The sequence below is a fragment of the Rhinolophus sinicus genome, chromosome 3 (genome assembly GCF_057876585.1).
Source record: "Rhinolophus sinicus isolate RSI-liver-muscle chromosome 3, RSI-T2T, whole genome shotgun sequence".
Lineage (NCBI taxonomy): Eukaryota > Metazoa > Chordata > Mammalia > Chiroptera > Rhinolophidae > Rhinolophus > Rhinolophus sinicus.
This window is the reverse complement of record NC_142503.1, coordinates 147,626,966-147,645,249: the sequence shown is the minus strand read 5'-3', so window position 1 is coordinate 147,645,249 and position 18,284 is coordinate 147,626,966. Positions and strand designations below refer to the sequence as shown.

The 18,284-nt window shown below is 34.1% G+C and overlaps 1 long non-coding RNA gene across 2 annotated transcripts in view; it reads left to right on the top strand.

Moving 5' to 3' along the window:
- Positions 1-18,075, top strand: part of LOC109455492 (uncharacterized) — a 108,270-nt gene extending 90,195 nt beyond the window's left edge. For both annotated transcript variants that reach the window (XR_012494750.2, XR_012494749.2), the window contains exon 4: positions 16,823-18,075. This is a non-coding gene — a long non-coding RNA (uncharacterized LOC109455492). The remainder of the gene's footprint in view (positions 1-16,822) is intronic.
- The last annotated feature ends 209 nt before the right edge of the window (positions 18,076-18,284 follow it).

Below are 18,284 nucleotides of genomic sequence, written 5' to 3'. Positions count from 1 at the left end.
CAAACAGCAATCTTTAAAGAGATTAAATGGGGGGGATACTCAATCTATAATTCTATATCCAGCAAAATATCTTTCAAAAATTAAGGCAAGCAGAAAATGAAAACAGACCTGTACTACAAAAAAAAAAAGTTGAAGGAAGTTCTTCATGCAAAAGGAAAACGATGCTAAGAAGAAACATATCTACAAAAGGGATGCTGAAGGTGATAAATATTTGGGCAAATATAAAAATACATAGATTTTATTCATTATTTAACCTCTTTAAAACATGCAGCACACCTCCATTATTCCCGCATGCCACACTATATAGTGCAGGCATGTTCACGCATGTGTGTATGTAGCGTACTGCTTATCCTGTTTGGTCTCTTGCCGTCGTCAGCACGGCTCTCAGTGCTGCTTGATGCCAATGTCTCATAAGTCCCTGGCATGGCATCTTTTAGAAGCTCAAGGGATACCCTTTAGAGAGAGTTGGTGCTTGCTACTAATCAGGGTACACTTTGTGGAACAGAACATATGAATCTTGTGACCCATCATCCAATGGACTATCTGAATTAATTAAAAGTGAAAACATGCAATGAGAAACATATATATGGTGATTCAAAGTAAAAACAATGTACTGTGGAGTGTATAACCTATGTAAATTTAAAATATATGGCAACATTGTTAAAAATAGGGTGGATATTAACGTATAGTGTTATAAGATTCATAGCTTACATACAAAGTTATATAATATTTTTTGAAGGTAGACGATGGGAATTAAAAGTTTCATATTGTAAATCCTAATCACTAAAAAATAAAATGAGAAAATGTAGGTACTATACCTCTGTACAGTAATAGTAGAGATAAATGTAATCATAAAAAGTACCCATTTCAAAAGAAGGCAGGAAATAAAGGAAAAGGGTACAAAGACCAATGTGGCACATAAAAATAAATAACATGAGAGATTTAATTCTACCTTAAATGTAATCACATTAATTTTAAATGTTTAGAATATACCAACTAAAAGGCATAGGATATCAGATTGGATGCAAAGGCAAGACTCAATTATATGTGATCTAAAAAAAAATTCACCTTAAATATAAAATTATTGATTGAAAGTAATGAATAGTTATATAATGCAAACATTAATTATAAGAAAGCTGGAGTTGCTCTTAATATGAGATAACACAGACTTCATCACAAGAAATAACACAAAGAATAGAGAGAGAAATTCCATAATGTTAGAGGGGTCCATTTGCCAAGAAGAATTAAAATTACTAAATATGTATGTGACCTAGAACATAGTTCCAAAACACATGAAGTAAAAAGCGAAAGAATGACACAAGAAATAGACAAAACAGTAATTATTTTAAAGTCGTAACTATATTTGGAGATGTCAATACATGGTATTCTATACCAATTGGTAGAACAAGGAAGCAGAGAAACCAGTAGAGATATTCGAGACCTGAAAAACACCAAGGACCAGCTTGGCCTAATTGACAAAGAACATTCTGTCTGATAACTGCAGGCTATACTTCTTTTTTACACATGCACATGGAATATTCACCAATATTCACCATATACTGATAAAAAAACAAAAGAAAAAAACAAATCTCAATAAAAGGAACAAAATCATACCACTTGCAATTATATTGAGCAATAAAACAGAACCTTACTTGGAAATTCCCCTAACATATTTGTAAATAATAAATCACAAGTGAACTTAGAAAATATTTTAAATGAATTAAAATAAAAACCCATCACAATATAATTTGGGGTTATAGCTATTAACTAGAAGCAATAATCTAAGCTTCTACCTGAAGAAGCTAGTAAAAGAAGACCAAATAAAACCCAAGGTAATTAGAAGGAAAAGATATATATATATATATATATATATATATATATATATATATATATATATATATATATATCTTTTCCTTCTAATTATATATATATATACATAAAAGCAGAAACCAGTGAAATAGAAAACAGAAAAATAATAGAGAAAATCCATCCAAAAGATGGTTATAAACCTCTAGCTAGACTGATTAAGAAAAAGGAATGAGAGAGAGAGAAAGAGAGTGAGAACACAAATTACTTATGTGAGGGATGAAATGAGTGGACATCACTTGAGATCCTACAAACATTAAAAGGGTCTTAAATGAATATTATAAAACAACTTTATGACCATTAATATAACAACTTAGATGAAATGTCATGTGCCCATCCTTCACCAATCGCTTTAAGGTTATTGAGTGTATTGATTGGCCCACCTTTGCTTACCTGTCTACCTCTGTCATTGGAGGTTTAGATTAACTCAAACAACATGGATTATGAATGCAAGAGAGGTACTGAGTAGGCAAAGAAAACATATGTCCACTCTACCTCAATGATCCACGTTTAACCTTACTATTTCATGCTGGGCATTAGTACCATTGGGTAGCCCCTGTCTTTAAGTCCATTTCTCTACATCAAAAGGCTATGTCCTACCTACCTAGGAAAAATGTAGAAAATTAGGCAATGAAATACCTTGCCTAGTTCAAGCTTCATGATCTTTCTAGTGTCCTTTAACACTTCCCACAATTCTTGACACCAATTCATAACTGGTGAAAGTTAAAAACCTTCAAGTCGAGCTCCATCCAAATTCTAGGGTCAATCTTAAATTTGGTTCATGGAAAGTTAAGAAATTTTAAAATGTTTAGCATGAAGCCTCTCTAGCTGATTGTTGTTTTTTGACCTTGGTTCCAAGTGCATCTTCCTTGGACATTGTCTTTGTCCCAGACATCATGGCCCAACACTGTACTGATGTCCCAGTAGGCTTAGCTAATACCTCTGCCTCGTATTTCTAGTACCACCATTCTCAACCCTCAGCTCTGGTAGGGCCTTACCCTTGGAGACAACACTTCTGAAGCAGCTCCTGTACTCACAGTGACTAAGCCTTGCTCTCCTGCTGAGACATTTTGGGATGTTCCTGACTTTTCCTCACTTTTCCATCCTTTCCCTCAGTATGGATACTGTGTGTCACCAAGATGTAACTAAAGGCTCTTACTAAAAGAGCTTAGAATTATTAAATGCTCTACCTTCCTGGAAACTTTATTTCTGAAAATAAATTGGGTTAGGATAGAAGGGATATCAAGCACCTTTTCTGTACAGTACATTCTGTGCAATATTTTTTAATTTGTTATTATTTAAAACTACCTAAACATGTCTTAAAGTGAATCATATCACCATATTGATACATGAATGTGCCTGGCTTTGGCTCTGTGAGGAACCTAAAACACTACTTCATTTAAACTTCAGACAACTCTACAAGGTAAATACTACAACTCTCTTTTTATAAGTGTGGAAATTAAGTAACTCATAAATTCATAGATTGATAAAATTCAAAATAAGTTTTTGGCATCACCAATCTCATGAATTCATTACTTATAATGTATTACTTATAATAACTTATTATTATAAAAAACTATTAAATAAAATATAAGCAAACAAACCAAAACAGAGTCCACCATAAGATTTCAATTCTACTTACCAAATGAAGAACATTACTAAATGCTATGGGCTATATGTTTGTATTCCCCCAAAATCGTATGTTGAAATCATAACCTCCAAGGTGATAGTATTAGGAAATGGAGATTTGGGGGGGTGATTAGGTCATGAGGCACAGCCCTCATGAGTGGGATTAGTGCTCTTATAAAAAGAATCCCAGAGAAATCCTTTGCTCTTCTGACCATGTGAGGATGCAATGAAAAGAAGGACACGTATGAACCAGAAAGTTCGTCCTCATCAGACACTAAATCTGCTGACACCTTGATCTTGGACTTCCCAGCCTGTGAGAAATAAATTTCTGTTGCTTATAAGCTACCCAGTGTATAGCATTTTGTTATAACAGCTCAAATGGACCAAGAGAACTAATCTCATGGATGCATTAGTTATGTATTCAAACTTCATCACATTAAGCAATATCATGTAAATGTCAAGACCTGATGAAATCATTTCAGTATAAAGATTCTGCCCAATAAAGGAAAAATGATGCTGCTTGAAAGTGTCAATTGGGTCTGCTCCAATTCAAACATGTCTCATTAATAATACCTAAAAGAACTCTATGAATTCAGGACATTGTGGGAAACAAAAAGATTCATGAATAGAACTTCATCACCTTATGGACTGCATCACATACAATTTACTGACAAATTAAACAAATGTATATAGCACACAATCAATAAATACCGTGTTCCCCCCAAAATAAGACCTAACCGGACCATCAGCTCTAATGCTTCTTTTGGAGTAAAAATTAATATAAGACCTGGTGGTATATTATACTATGTTAGATAAGACCCAGTCTTATATTATAGTAAAATAAGACCGGGTCTTATATTGATTTTTGCGCCAAAAGACGCATTAGAGCTGATGGTCCGGTTAGGCTTATTTTCGGGGAAACAGGGTAGTTGAAATTATATTGAGCTTTTCATCCCAGACCAGTGCTTGGCATAGAGTAGGCATTCGATAAATCTCACGAATGATCAAAACCTTGAAGGTATGATGAAGCAGTATGCTGCGGCATTCAAAACCTACTCCATATTAAAAGACATTATTGAAGTCTGTAGGCAAAATGGGAGGGGTGTGATTGTCTTCATTCAGGCTCTGCTACATAGTCCCTTCTTCTATGACTCTAACTGTGTAGTTGTGTACTTTTAAGCCTATTTGTCTGTTTCAGTTTTCCAAAGTGCTCTAAACTGAACGTTCTGTCATGATTTTTTACAGGACACATTTGGAGAGCTTTCATTGAGATTGCTTAAACGTCAGCCTGTATATCAGGCTTCACGCTTCATCACCTGGATTCACACCTAAATTATTCAAATCAATGTACGATCTTGAGAAATTCGAACCCCAATGTGGTAACAAACTCTAGCAAGTCTTCCATTAGCACAAGGCCATATCCCTAGGATGTCAAGTCCCAGCCCCCTTAGAAGGCCTGCCTGAGAAAGCTCAATGCTACCAAAAGAACTTGCTGTTCGTTCAAGCCAAAGCCTGACTATGGGCTCCTGATCTCCTTTTCCTCCATCTACTTTAGCAAATTTGTAATTGTGTATTTTTTCTCTATCCCTTAATGATGTATCTTCTACAACCCAGGAATGTCTTTCTCAAAGACCTGAGAGCCATCCTTTTGAAATGTAGTCATTAAGGAAGAGCCCATCTCCAATTCTTTGTGCCAGGGTAAGCGCCTAACTTTGGTAAGTACAAGTTAGCAACCACAGCTGACCTAAATACATTGATCAACCTCCCTCCCAACCAATATCTTCAGTAATTTAAAAGCTTCCCACATTTTGTTTCCACAGAGATGAGCTCAGTTTACACTTAAGTCTCTCCCCTATTGCAGTAACCTGACTAAAATCTGTCTTGCCACTCCAATAAATGTCCAACTCTGTTTCTCCTTGTTCAGGGGTCAAATTTCCTTGTCTCATATATAATCTTCCCTTCTACTTCTAAGAAAGTTTAAATTATTAGCAGTGGTCTTCCCCAGCTTTCTGATTCACAATCAGCATACTTGTACACACTGATACATACTTTTGTCTTCTTTCTTCTGATTTCAGAGGTGCTATCTTTCCTGTTCAAGACCAATACATTTACATATGCTCAGGTATCCATTTATTTTTCTCTCAGCTGGGACCTATCTTTATCATTCCCTCCTTTTTTATATCACACGTCCTTTAAACTGGCTTCTTCTCAGCCTACCAACATACTCAGGGGCTTCCAAAGTGAAAAAAATGTTAAGCTCTCTCTGATCTTATGTTCTACTATTTACATAAGATTTCCCTCCTTGTCTTTTTAGCCATGATTCTTCATGAATTATCTCCACTTTTCAACTCCCATTTTTTAATATCTACCCACTTCTCATTTTACTGAAAGACCTCTCAACAAATCTCATGAAAACATGCTCACTAAGTACTAAGAGTTTCCTAAATGCTGATCCCAAGGGCAACTTTTTGTCCTATTTTATTGGGTCTCTGTGTTGTATTTAAATGTGCAAACCTTTAACACATCTCTGCAATGCTTCCTTTACTCCCTTGGCTCTGTGAGACTTTGCCTTCATTTTTATTCTCTTTCATAGACTCTTCTTTCTCTACATGTGTATAATATATTGTCTGTAGATTTCTAACCTTGGTCCTCTTCTCACCTTTTGGTCCCTGCATGAACAATATCACTAGTCTCATGATTTCATTATTTACTGTAAAAAATAAATAAAATACAAGCAAATAAAGGGGGGAGGGGTCCACCTTTAAAATGTCAATTAATCTACCAGATAATTAACCAAATTTATTTTTTGGAAATAGGAATATTAAAATGGCAAAAAAAAAATCAACTGACAAACATCTAATGGGCATGTGACATCAAAATCAGATATGGCTGATCTTGCACCATTCTATTTATGAGCAAAATTCTAGTTATTTAGCAAATTTTAATTAAAAGTAACGTGTGTGTGTGCACATGAGTATATTAACGATGCTGGTATTCAGAATTTCTTGAGTTTCAAGTGACAGAAATTCAATTCAAATTGTTTTTTGAGAAGTTAAGGAGTACATATTGCTTGGATCAAGTGGTCAAAGTGTGACATTCTCTCTCTCTCGGCTCAATTTTTCTATGTGTCACATTGATTTTTGGGCTGAATGTCCTCAACTGGTAACAAAGATGTCTATCAACTCATACTTATATATCCTACGAGCTAAGCAATTATATCTAAAAGAGAGTACAGTTCTGTCAATATATTCACAGAAGTTTCAAGAGGGGTTTGCAATAGTGTCGCAAGTCCACCCTAAAGAATCTAGTACGACCAGGGGTGTGCAGAACTCTATCTAGTTTTGAATCATAACCTCCATCAATGGTCTAAGGAGATTGTCAGCCTTATCAGAAAATTATGGATTGAGAAGAGTGGAGAATAGTTTCCCAAGGTAAATCAGGGTGCTGTGTTGCCAGAAAATTCATCTATGATCATACTTCACATCTGAAGACTGATTTTTTTATCTTCTCAACAATAGAAATTATTTAGACTTTATGAATGAGCAAAACAAAATGCAGGGAGATAAATTCAAAGTCACATAGTAAAAAGCAATATTAATTTACAGCTCCCACTTTAAGGGCAATATTCTTTACACTATGCAATGATTTTAATTCTCCTGCTCAGTAAGAATAAGAGACTACATTTTTCCAGAGTGTGAAAGAAAAACACTTTACTGAAAGCTTAAATTTATGCAAATACAAATATATAGTTTTGTGTTCTCACATATTCAGAATATAACAATGGACAACACAATAGAAAGCGGTATTAAGACAGTCATAGAGTCAACCTCTTAATGGACAATTCCACTTTTACCTTGGTGTTAACATATATGAAAATCTTCTCCAAATGGTCCAGAATTTCTTCCAACCCAGCTCATGCCAAAGTCTACAGGTAAGAAGCAGCAATTCTCTGTGCAAAGCTTGATATCATAACATCACCATGGCAACAATATCCCTGAAGAAAGGAGATGCAAATTTTGGATCTGGAAAATTAATCAGTTTCAGTGACAATTTATTTACTATCTCTGGCAAGTAGTGCAAATCCACCTAAGATCCCTGACAATCTTCCGGTGTTTATTTCCATTAACACAGACTAGAGATCTTGTTAAGAAAACACATTTTTCCCAAACTAAAATCACAAACTTTTTATTCCTAGGGCATTTTGCAGGAAGTACCCATTTATCACATGTAGTATAAACTTTTTTTTTAATTGCATAAAATAGGTAATCTTTCCACATATTGTTTCTCAGCGATCTTATTTTTTGACCTGATGCCTTAAATGTCTATTAGTTGCCATCAGATTTATGCTTAATAAAAATGTCTTGAGAAAGAAGATGACATGAGTAGAGAATAAGAAAATCCACTCAAAATATATTTTAAAGAAGGAAAAAATGTGTACTTTTCAGCCTAACCTGTGGCTGTAGCTGTCAAGACCCAATTGAAAGAAACAGAAGTTCATTTTATTGAGATATGGCAGGATGTAGTGGAAAAGGCACAGACTGGAATAAAATAAATTGGTATTTAAATCCTAGCTCCACTGATTGATAGACATAAAATGGGCATGTCTTAACAGCTTTTAATCCCAGTTTCCTCATGTAAAATAGTGATTAAAAATATCCCAGTTTTCTAAGATTATAGAACACATTAAAAATGATGTATGTTTAACTGCTTGGCACACAGTACATGGTCAGAAAAAGACAAATAAAAGCAAATCATTGCTGTTTATGATAACCTCTGTACTTAGTTTTGCAAACACCTGAGCTCCTGAACTTTCACTTCTTGCTCACTTCTGACAACTTTGAGCCTGGACTGACCCTCCCTGGCACTTATGGTTACTACACTGAAATCCTGGCACCTAGAATGATGTTTCTTTGAGCCAGACTATACCCTCTACTCTGCTCGGCTCATAGATTAGTAATTATGTATCTTTCCCACTCACATCTGGTCTTCTTTGTCCTCCCATCCTTGAGGGCTCACACTGACACATCCTCAATGCCTTGATTCAGAGCCAAAATGGGATCCATAATGCTAATTGAAGAATTACAAACACTATAAGACCTGGACATCAAGGTAAAAGGAGTTTGCGTTAACCACTAGCTGCTCACCACCATTTTGAACCCTGTCCTCAGGGTCCACCTCCTATGCCTGATACCTTGGCTTACGGATGCTCCAATCTTGAAAGCCTCCTCTTTTTTCTATGCTCTCTATGTGGCTCTCTAGTTTCACTTGGCTAGAACTAGATCTTAGCTTATAACTTTTAAGAGAATATTTTTAATAACCTCCTTCATAGCAAGCTCTCTATAAATTACTTAGTTTAGCTCATTATCGCTCCATGGTAGATTTGAAATTCTAATGAGATGCTTCTCTGAACTTTAGGTATATAGTAGCTATCCTCAAGCTATTTCTGCATACCTGAATGACAGATTATGCATTCTTCTTCCTCTGAGTATAATTTCACATAGAAACAATTATCTATGCTTAACAACAAAGATAGAAATATCAACTGCTATTTTTTATATAGTGTTGAAAAGAGGGGTCCTATCAAGGATACCCAATTGTGAAGTTGGAGACGCTGCTCTTTCATCCTCTTAAAGTTCATTTGGTTGCAAGTAACAAATTACTGGAAGTATTTGCAGTTTCCATAAACCTAGAGATATGAGTCTTAATGAATGGAAGAGGACAGTAAAAGATAGGACACAAATAATAATCGTGTTAGCAATAACCTATAAAATGAGAGGCCAGTGATTCTCAAGTTTTAACTTTTCTAAAGTTCTCATATAGAGTTATTAATTAAAAGACATATATATATAGCAAAATTAGACTGGCAACATCTTAAAAGTAATATATAAAATTTTCAAACAAAGAAAGTAAAATAAATAAATAAATCCAATGAGGCAATATGGGGTGGGGGGGCGAAGGAAGCAGAGGATAAGAAAGGAACAAATGGAAAGCATCATTTAAGATGTTAGAAATAAGCCCATATACCCACAGCAATCATAATAAATGTAAGTGAACTAAAATAGCAGTTTATAAAACAGAGATTGTCATTGTAGGTACTAAAATTTATATGCTGTTTATAGGCGTCAATGCTAAAACAAAGACACTGAAATGGTGAGAAAAAGGATGAAACGTAGTTAAGCTACATTTTATAAGATAAAATCAGCTTTAAGAATAAGCATTCTTAGTAATAAAAAATGTCACTAGATAGAATAGTGAAGAAGTTCTAAAATTACTTTAGATATGTTATAGAACTGAACAAATAAGTGATGTTTTGGGGAGCCAGTTTTCTCACAGTGGAAGAACGCACAAACACACACACACACACACACACACACACACACACACACACATACACACACACACCCCACATACACAACAAAAATATACATAAACACATAAACACATGCCTACATAGATATTTTTTAAATCATGGAAAAAGAGAGAAGCACAAATATAAAATAATTAGAATCAAAACAGATCATAGCAGAGATATAATCATATTTTGAAGATAATAAGAAAATATTTTGAATTACTATGCCAATGAATTTGAAAACTTGAACAAATTTATATTTTCCTGTAAAATTACTTATCAAATGTAACTTAATAAGAAATTAAAAACTATACATATCTGAAACCAAAAGTAGTTAAAATTCTACACCCTAATTAACATCAATGCACCTACCATAGGAGCACCTAACTATCTAAAACAAATATTGACTGACACAAAGGCAGAGATTGACAGTAACACAATCATAGCAGGGGACTTTTAACATCCCATTGACACCAACGGACAAATCTCCCAGACAGAAAATCAACAAGGAAACAACAACCTTAAATGACACACTAGACCAGATAGATTTAATTGATATTTTTAGAACATTTCACCCCAAAGCAGCAGAATATACATTCTTTTCAAGTGCACATGGAACATTTTCCAAGATAGACCACATGTTAGGCCATAAAACAAGTCTCAATAGACTTAAGAACACTGTAATCATACCAAGCATCTTCTCTGACCACAATGGTATGAAACTAGAAATCAATTATAAGAAAAAAAAAAATCTGAAAACACATGGAAGCTAAATAACATGCCACTAAATAATAAATGGTTCAACAATGAGATCAAGGAAGAAATCAAAAGATACCTTGAGACAAATGAAAATGAAAACACAATGACCCCAAATCTATCAGACACAGCAAAAGCAGTACTGAGAAGGAAATTCAGTAATTAAGGCCTACTCAAGCGACAAGAAGAATCTCAAACAGTCTAACTTTACACCAAAGGAACTGGAAAAGCAATAGCAAACAAAGCCCAAAATGAGTACAAGGAAGGAAATAAAGATCAGAGGAGAAATAAATGAAATAGAGGATGAAAAACCAATACAAAAGGGCAATTAAACCAAGAGCTGTTTCTTTGAAAAGATCAATAAAATTGACAACCTTTAGCCAGACTTATAATGAAACACAGAAAGAAGACCCAAATAAATAAATTCAGAAATGAAAGAGAAGTGACAACAACAAACTCCACAGAAATACAAAAAAAAAAAAAAAAAAAAAAAAAAAAAAAAAAAAATTCAATAAAATACTACAAGCAATTATACACCAATAAATTGGACTACCAGGAAGAAATGGATAAATTCCTAGAAGCATACAATCTTCTTAGGTTGAATGAAGAAGAAACAGAAAATCCGAACAGACCGATTACTACCAATGAAACTGAATCAGTAATCAACAAGCTCCCAACAAACAAAAGTCCTAGGCCAGATGGCTTCATAAGTGAATTTTACCAGACATTCAAAAAGAACTACAACTTATTCTTCTCAAACTATTCCAAAAAATTCAAGAGGAGGAAAGGCCCCAACCTCATTTTATGAGTCCACCATTATCCTGATTCCAAAACCAAACAAAAGCATTACAAAAACATAAAGAAAGAAAACTATAGGCCAATAACCCAAATGAACATAGATGCAAAAGTCATTAACAAAATATTAGCAAACTGAATTCAGTAATACATTAAAAAGATCACACACCACAGTCAAGTGGGATTCATTCCTGGCATGCAAGTTTGGTTCAATAGCTGTAAATTAATTGTGATACACAACATAAACAAACTGAAAAATAAAAATCATATGGTTATATCAAGAGATGCAGAAAAGCATTTGACAAAATCCAGTATCTATTTATGATAAAAAAAAATAAAACTCTCAACAAAGTGGGAATCGAGGGAACATATCTCAACATAATGAAGTCCATATATGACAAACCCATAACTAGGGCCATACACAATGGGGAAAAGCTAAAAACATTCTCCTTAAGATCAGGAATAAGATAAGGATATCCACTTTCACCACTTCAATTCAACATAGAACTGGAAGTCCTAGCCACATCAATCAGACAAGAAAAAAGAAATAAAAGCCATCCAAATTGGAAAGGAAGAAGTAAAACTGACATTATTTGTAGATGACATGATACTGTATATGGAGAACCCCAAAGAATCTACCAAAAAACTATTAGAACTGATAAATGAACTTGGTAAAGTAGCAGTATACAAAATTAATATTCAGAAATCAGCTGTATTTTTAACACCAACAACAAATTATCAGAAAGAGAAATTAAGAATACAATCCCATTTAAAATTGTATCAAAAATAAAATACAGTACAGTACAATACAATAATACAATACCTAGGAATGAATTTAACCAAAAAAATAAGAGGTCTGTACTCAGAAAATTGTAAGACATTGAAAAAAGAAATTAAAGAAGATACAAATAAATAATACATACCATACTCCTGGATAGAAAGAATTAATATAGTTAAAATGTTCATACTACCAATATATAGCAATATATAGATTCAATGCAATTCCTATCAAAATACTAATGGCAATTTTCACAGAACTAGAACAAATAATCCTAAAATTTATATAGAACAGTAAAAGACTCCAAATAGCCATGGCAATCCTGAACAAGGCTGGAGGTGTCATGCTACCTGATATCAAACTATACTACAAGGCCATAGCAATCAAAACGGCATGTAATTGGCATAAAAGCAGTCACATCGATCAATGGAACAAAATAGAGAGCCCAGAAATAAATCCATACCTATATGATCATTTAATCAATGACAAAGGAAGCAAGACTATAAACTGGGGTAAACACAGTCTATTCAATAAATGGTACTGGGAACTGGACAGATACATGCAAAAAAAGAAAAATAAAGAGAGAGAGAAAGAAAGAGGAAGGAAGGAAGGAAGGAAGGAAGGAAGGAAGGAAGGAAGGAAGGAAGGAAGGAAGGAAGGGAGAATAAAAAGAAAGGAACAAAAAGAAACCAGACCACCTTCTTCTTCCATATACAAGAATAAACTCAAAATGGATTAAAGACTTAAATGAAGGCCTGAAACCATAAAACTCCTAGAAGAAAATATAGGAAGTAAACTCTCAGACATTACCTTTAGTAATATTTTTATTGATATATCTCCTAGGGCAAGGGAAACAAAGGAAAATATAAACAAATGGGACTACATCAAACTAAAAGTTTTTGCACAGCAAAGAAAACCATCAACAAAACAAAAAGACATCCTACTGAATGGGAGAAGATATTTGCCAATGATACATCTGATAGAAGCTTAATATTCAAAATATATAAAGAACTCATATAACTTAACACAACAAAAACCAAACAATCCAATTAAAAAATGGGCAGAGGACCTGAATAGCCATTGCTCCAAAGAGGACATACAGATGGCCAGTAGACATATGTAAAGACGCTCAACATCACTAATAATTAGATAAATGAAAATAAATGCATATCTGTCAGAAAGGCCATCATCAATAAATCAACAAACAAGTTTTGGCAAAAATGTGGAGAAAAGGGAACCCTTGTGCACTATTAATGGGATTGCAAATTTGTGTAGTCACTATGGAAAATAGTATGGAGGCTCCTCAAAAAATTAAAAATAAAACTACCTTATGACCCGGAAATTCCACTCCTATGTATTTATCCAAAGAAATATAGAACACTAATTCGAAAAGATATATGCACCCCTATATTTACTGCAGCACTATTTACAATAGCCAAAATATGGAAACAACTGAAATGCACATCAATAGACGATTAGAAAAAGAAATTATGTATACGTATACAATGGAGTATTACTTTGCCGTAAAAAGGACTAAAATCTTACCATTTGCAACAACATGGATGAAATAAGTCAAACTAATGAAGACAGATACCTTGTAATCTAACTTATATGTAGAATCTAAAGAACAGAATAAATGAACAAACAAAACAGAAAAAAGACTCATAGATACAGAGAACAAACTGATGGTTGTTAGATGGGAGAGGGGTCCTGGGTGAGAAAGGTGAAGGGATTAGGAAGTACAAATTGGTAGTTACAAAATAGTTATGGGAATGTGAAGTACACTATGGGGAATAGAGTCAATAATATTGTAAAAACTACCTATGTATAATGTCAGAAGAGTACTAGATTTATCAAAGGAATCTCTTCATAAATTATATAAATGCCTAACCGCTATGCTGTATACCTCAAACTAAAATAAAATAATACTGAATGTCAACTATAATTTTTAAAATATAAGTAGCCACAGGATATAAAGTACAGCATAGGGAATATAGTCAATGGTATTGTAATAATTATGTATGATGTCAGATGGGTAGTAGACTCGTGGTTATCACTTTGTGAGGCGTGTAAATGTCTAATCACTATGTTCTTTTGTACACGTGAAACTAATAATAAAAAAATTTAATTAAAAATAGTTAAAATTCTAACCATTACACTAGTAATTTATACTAATGTGCAAATGTTTTTTACAAACTTTTCTAGAGAACAAAAAAGGAGCAAATCTTCACTAAATTATTTTATGATCAGACAAGAACAGTATGAGAATGAAAAATTATAGGTAATCCCTCTCACAAAATAATGCACATATCCTAAATAAAATGCCAAGACAAATTTTAATATATAAAAACATAGTTCATTATAATCAGTTTGAATGCCTATTAGAGACGTTAGGATGGTTTAATATTAGGCAACCAATTAGTGTAATTTTCCACATTAATTTTGAAGAAAAACATATAGCTATCTTAAAGGATGAATTAAAGCATTCAATAAAATTTAACATCTATTTATAGTAAACATTAAGTCTAGAAGGGAATTTACTTAACCTGATAACTACATATCTACAAAAATCTATGGTAAACATCCCAACTAATAATGGAAAAAAAAAACAAACAAACGCACATTTCTTTAAAATCAAGAATGATACAAGTATGCCAATAAATTTGCTGTTTTGAAAAGTAAGCCCTGTAAAAAAATAAGTAAATAGAGGAATGAATAGAATAACATGTGTGATAATTTTATGGAGAAAATTATAAAACTTTTTGAAAGTATTAAAGAAGATAAATAATGGATAAATATATCATGGTTATACATAGGAAGATAATAGTTAAAGAAATTAATTTTCTCAAATTGATCCATAAATTTATGTAGTTCCAATCAAACTCTGCCAGTGTGGCAGAGTAAAGAAGATGGGAGACAACAGACGTTTGGGCAAAGAGGAAGATTAAAACAGCCCATCCTGGAGGCATGTGCAAAAGGCACCGTGGGCAGAAAAGAGTTAAAGACATTTCCTGCTGTCCCAGTCTGCACTGTTTCATTGCAAAGTCACATTCATAGAGTTTTTGTTCTTTTGGGAGACAAGATAAAAAGTAAAAAGAAAAAGAAATGTTAGAGCAAATAGTGTTTTCTGGGGCAATCTCTTGCAGCACTCTCTTCTTGTCCAGAATGATAGGAAAAAGATCAATATCTTCTGTGAGAACACAAGAGCCCCTCTGTGGTTTCATCAAATCCCCTATGATAGGTCTTATTGCAACAGATCTGTCTCTCTCCTTCCTGGCACTTAGCATAACAGCAATTTTGAATTTTTAAAAACATGATTACTTGATTTTCTATAATGCTGGACTATAAAAACCACAAGACCAGAGCTGTGCTTGTTTTTCCTACCTTTGGGTCTTCAGCACCTAACACAATGACTGCCACATGAATATGTCTCAGAGAAGAGCGCATAAATGATAACAGTATTATCAGCTAAATAGCTACATACATTGAGATACACTGTCTTATATAATCTTTACAACAACCCTATTTTACATACAAGATAGCTGAGTCTTTGAGAGCTGGAAAATAGCAGGTTTAAGATTCGAATCCAGGTCTATCTGCTTTGCTGCAGGTACAGTCTTAGCTGTACCATGTTATAATAATATCCATGCTCTTAACGGAAAAGGGGGAGATGGTTGACAGAGCAAGTTTGCAGAAATTGCAGGGGATGGAAGCAAGAAACAGAATGAAGAATCATTTTTAGCAAGTCCCTCTGACACCAAATGGAGAAGTGCAGAATTCTTGCCACTGTCTATTCTATAATGACAAATTGGGAATTACTTAAATATCCAAAATAAGAAAACTGTGAAGTCAATTATGGCACACCTGTGTGATGGAATACTATTTAGTCATGAAAATTCATGTTTTATAAGAAAATGGGAAAATGTTCAAGATACTTCATTAGGTAGAAAAGGCAGATTATAAAATAGGCTACCTACTGTATAACTCAGTTTTCTTGTTAAAGTATATTTTTCAATATGTTTTAACAAATGGCACACACACACACACACACACACACACATACACACACACACACACATTTTAGGAGGATACACACCAACATGTTAATAATGGTGTTATAGGTAGTAGAATTATGGATAAGTTTAATTTTCCTATTTTTTTATTTTTCTGTATTTTCTATAATTATCATATGCTACTTTTAAATTGTTACAAAAATAAAATAGAATAAACCAAAATATTAATTGTAGTAATAATGATTTTCTCTGTATTGTAAAGTAATTGTTTTATTTATGTATTAATACTCTGTATTTAAAAATAATTAAAGCAACAAAAAAGATGTGTAAGACTGAAATAAGTTAAATGTCCCTTTCAATACACTTTCACAACACTCAAGTTGCAAATAGAATTACCCTCTGTTTTCTCCCACTCCTTCCTGCTGCCCAAATTGATGTTCTTAGCAACTACTTACAACATACATTCACAGTTGCATTCATTTTAGGATTCCAGTCATTTGTCTAACCTATGGACCCAAAATATGGGCCCTAAAATAAACAAAAAGTCTGCCTCCATAACATCGCTAACATCCCTGAGTTCCTATGTACGTACTCTGTTTAGCTTCACAGCCAATATTTGCCTTTTGGCTGCCCTAGGTCCTGGCTTCATCCCCAGATTAGGTCTTGGCCTCTGTAGGAGTCAAACAACTGCTGAAAACAGAGACTTAGAAGCCAAAAGACCGGCAAAGAAGAGCTTGAAGAATAAGCCGGTTGCTTAGCTAGCCACCAAGTTGGCTCTGGCGGAAGGAGGCAGAACAGAGGCTCCTGTCAACCATCAATGGGATTCCAGGGTGGACCACAGAACATCGCCATAAGCTGCAGGGAGTTCAGAGGTGGGACTGTTCCAACACTAAACCTTGACGACAACCTCCCTACATTTTTTCTCTTTTGCTGATGTTCCATGAGGATCTTACATTTTATCTCCTGCTCTCATAGTGCTTTCTCCTTTTCACACCCTTCAAGGGTTACTGTCACTATTAGCAGGTAATCAAATTCCTTTCTGCCTTGTTTACTGTCCCAGTAGAACAGGAGTTAGCCTAGTTCCCCTAAAAGTCTATACCCAGGGTAGTGCCAGCCTGAGAGGTTTATAGGTCCTAATAGGATGCTCCTCAACCCTCCTACAAACTCTATGGAAACCAGAGCTCCTAGGAAGCCCAAGAGATTTGCTAAAATCTGAGGTTTACCTCACATCAGCTTTCCCATGTACATAGATGAAAAGTATTGTGTAACAAAGAACAAAAGAGTGTTAAGTAAATATGTAGATGTGGAGTACTGAGCAATAAAAGACAAGGAAACAGCCAGTCCTGGGAATCAGAGGCAGCAGTTTCAATACAATCCTCCCACAATCCCCATCTCTAAATGCAAGTGGGAGAAAAACCTTTCCCAATGGAATCATTGGGTTAATCTAGCATTTTGTTTCAGAAAGGGTTTCCCCTTCCAGAAATGTCCTCCATTCTCATGTATTATTTTACTCTTAATTTAACCTAAGCCAAATATTTAATTTTAATACTGCTCCACCTAGTTTGCTGGGATATTCTATATGTCTATGCATTTAAAAATAAATTCACAAGTAATCCTTGTGGTGTTAGAAACGTTTAGTGTCTTGACTGTGGTAGCAAATACATGAACTACAGAGATAAAATGTGTAGACATTAACACACACATGCATACCAATGAGTACAAGTAAAACTGGGGAAATCAGAACATGATCTCTTGACTGTGTAAATGTCAATATTTTGGTTGTGATATTATGCAATATTTTTGCCAAAAAAAATGTTACTTTTGGGGGAAACTAGGCAAAGTGTACACCATATGTGAACCTGTAATTATCTCAAATAACAAATAATCTTTAAAAATAATAGTGAATAAAGCTGACATCCTGCTAAATAAAACATTTTATCCCCTTTGTTTTTAAAATGTGCTTCATAACTGCCTAGAATTTCAGGTTCAAATTTCATATCCTCTCATTGCTTGGAGTTTTGCAGAGGAGTGTGGCTACCCCAGGATATATCCATGGGTATTTTAAGGCACCCATCCCAGATGCACCCCTCTTTCCTTA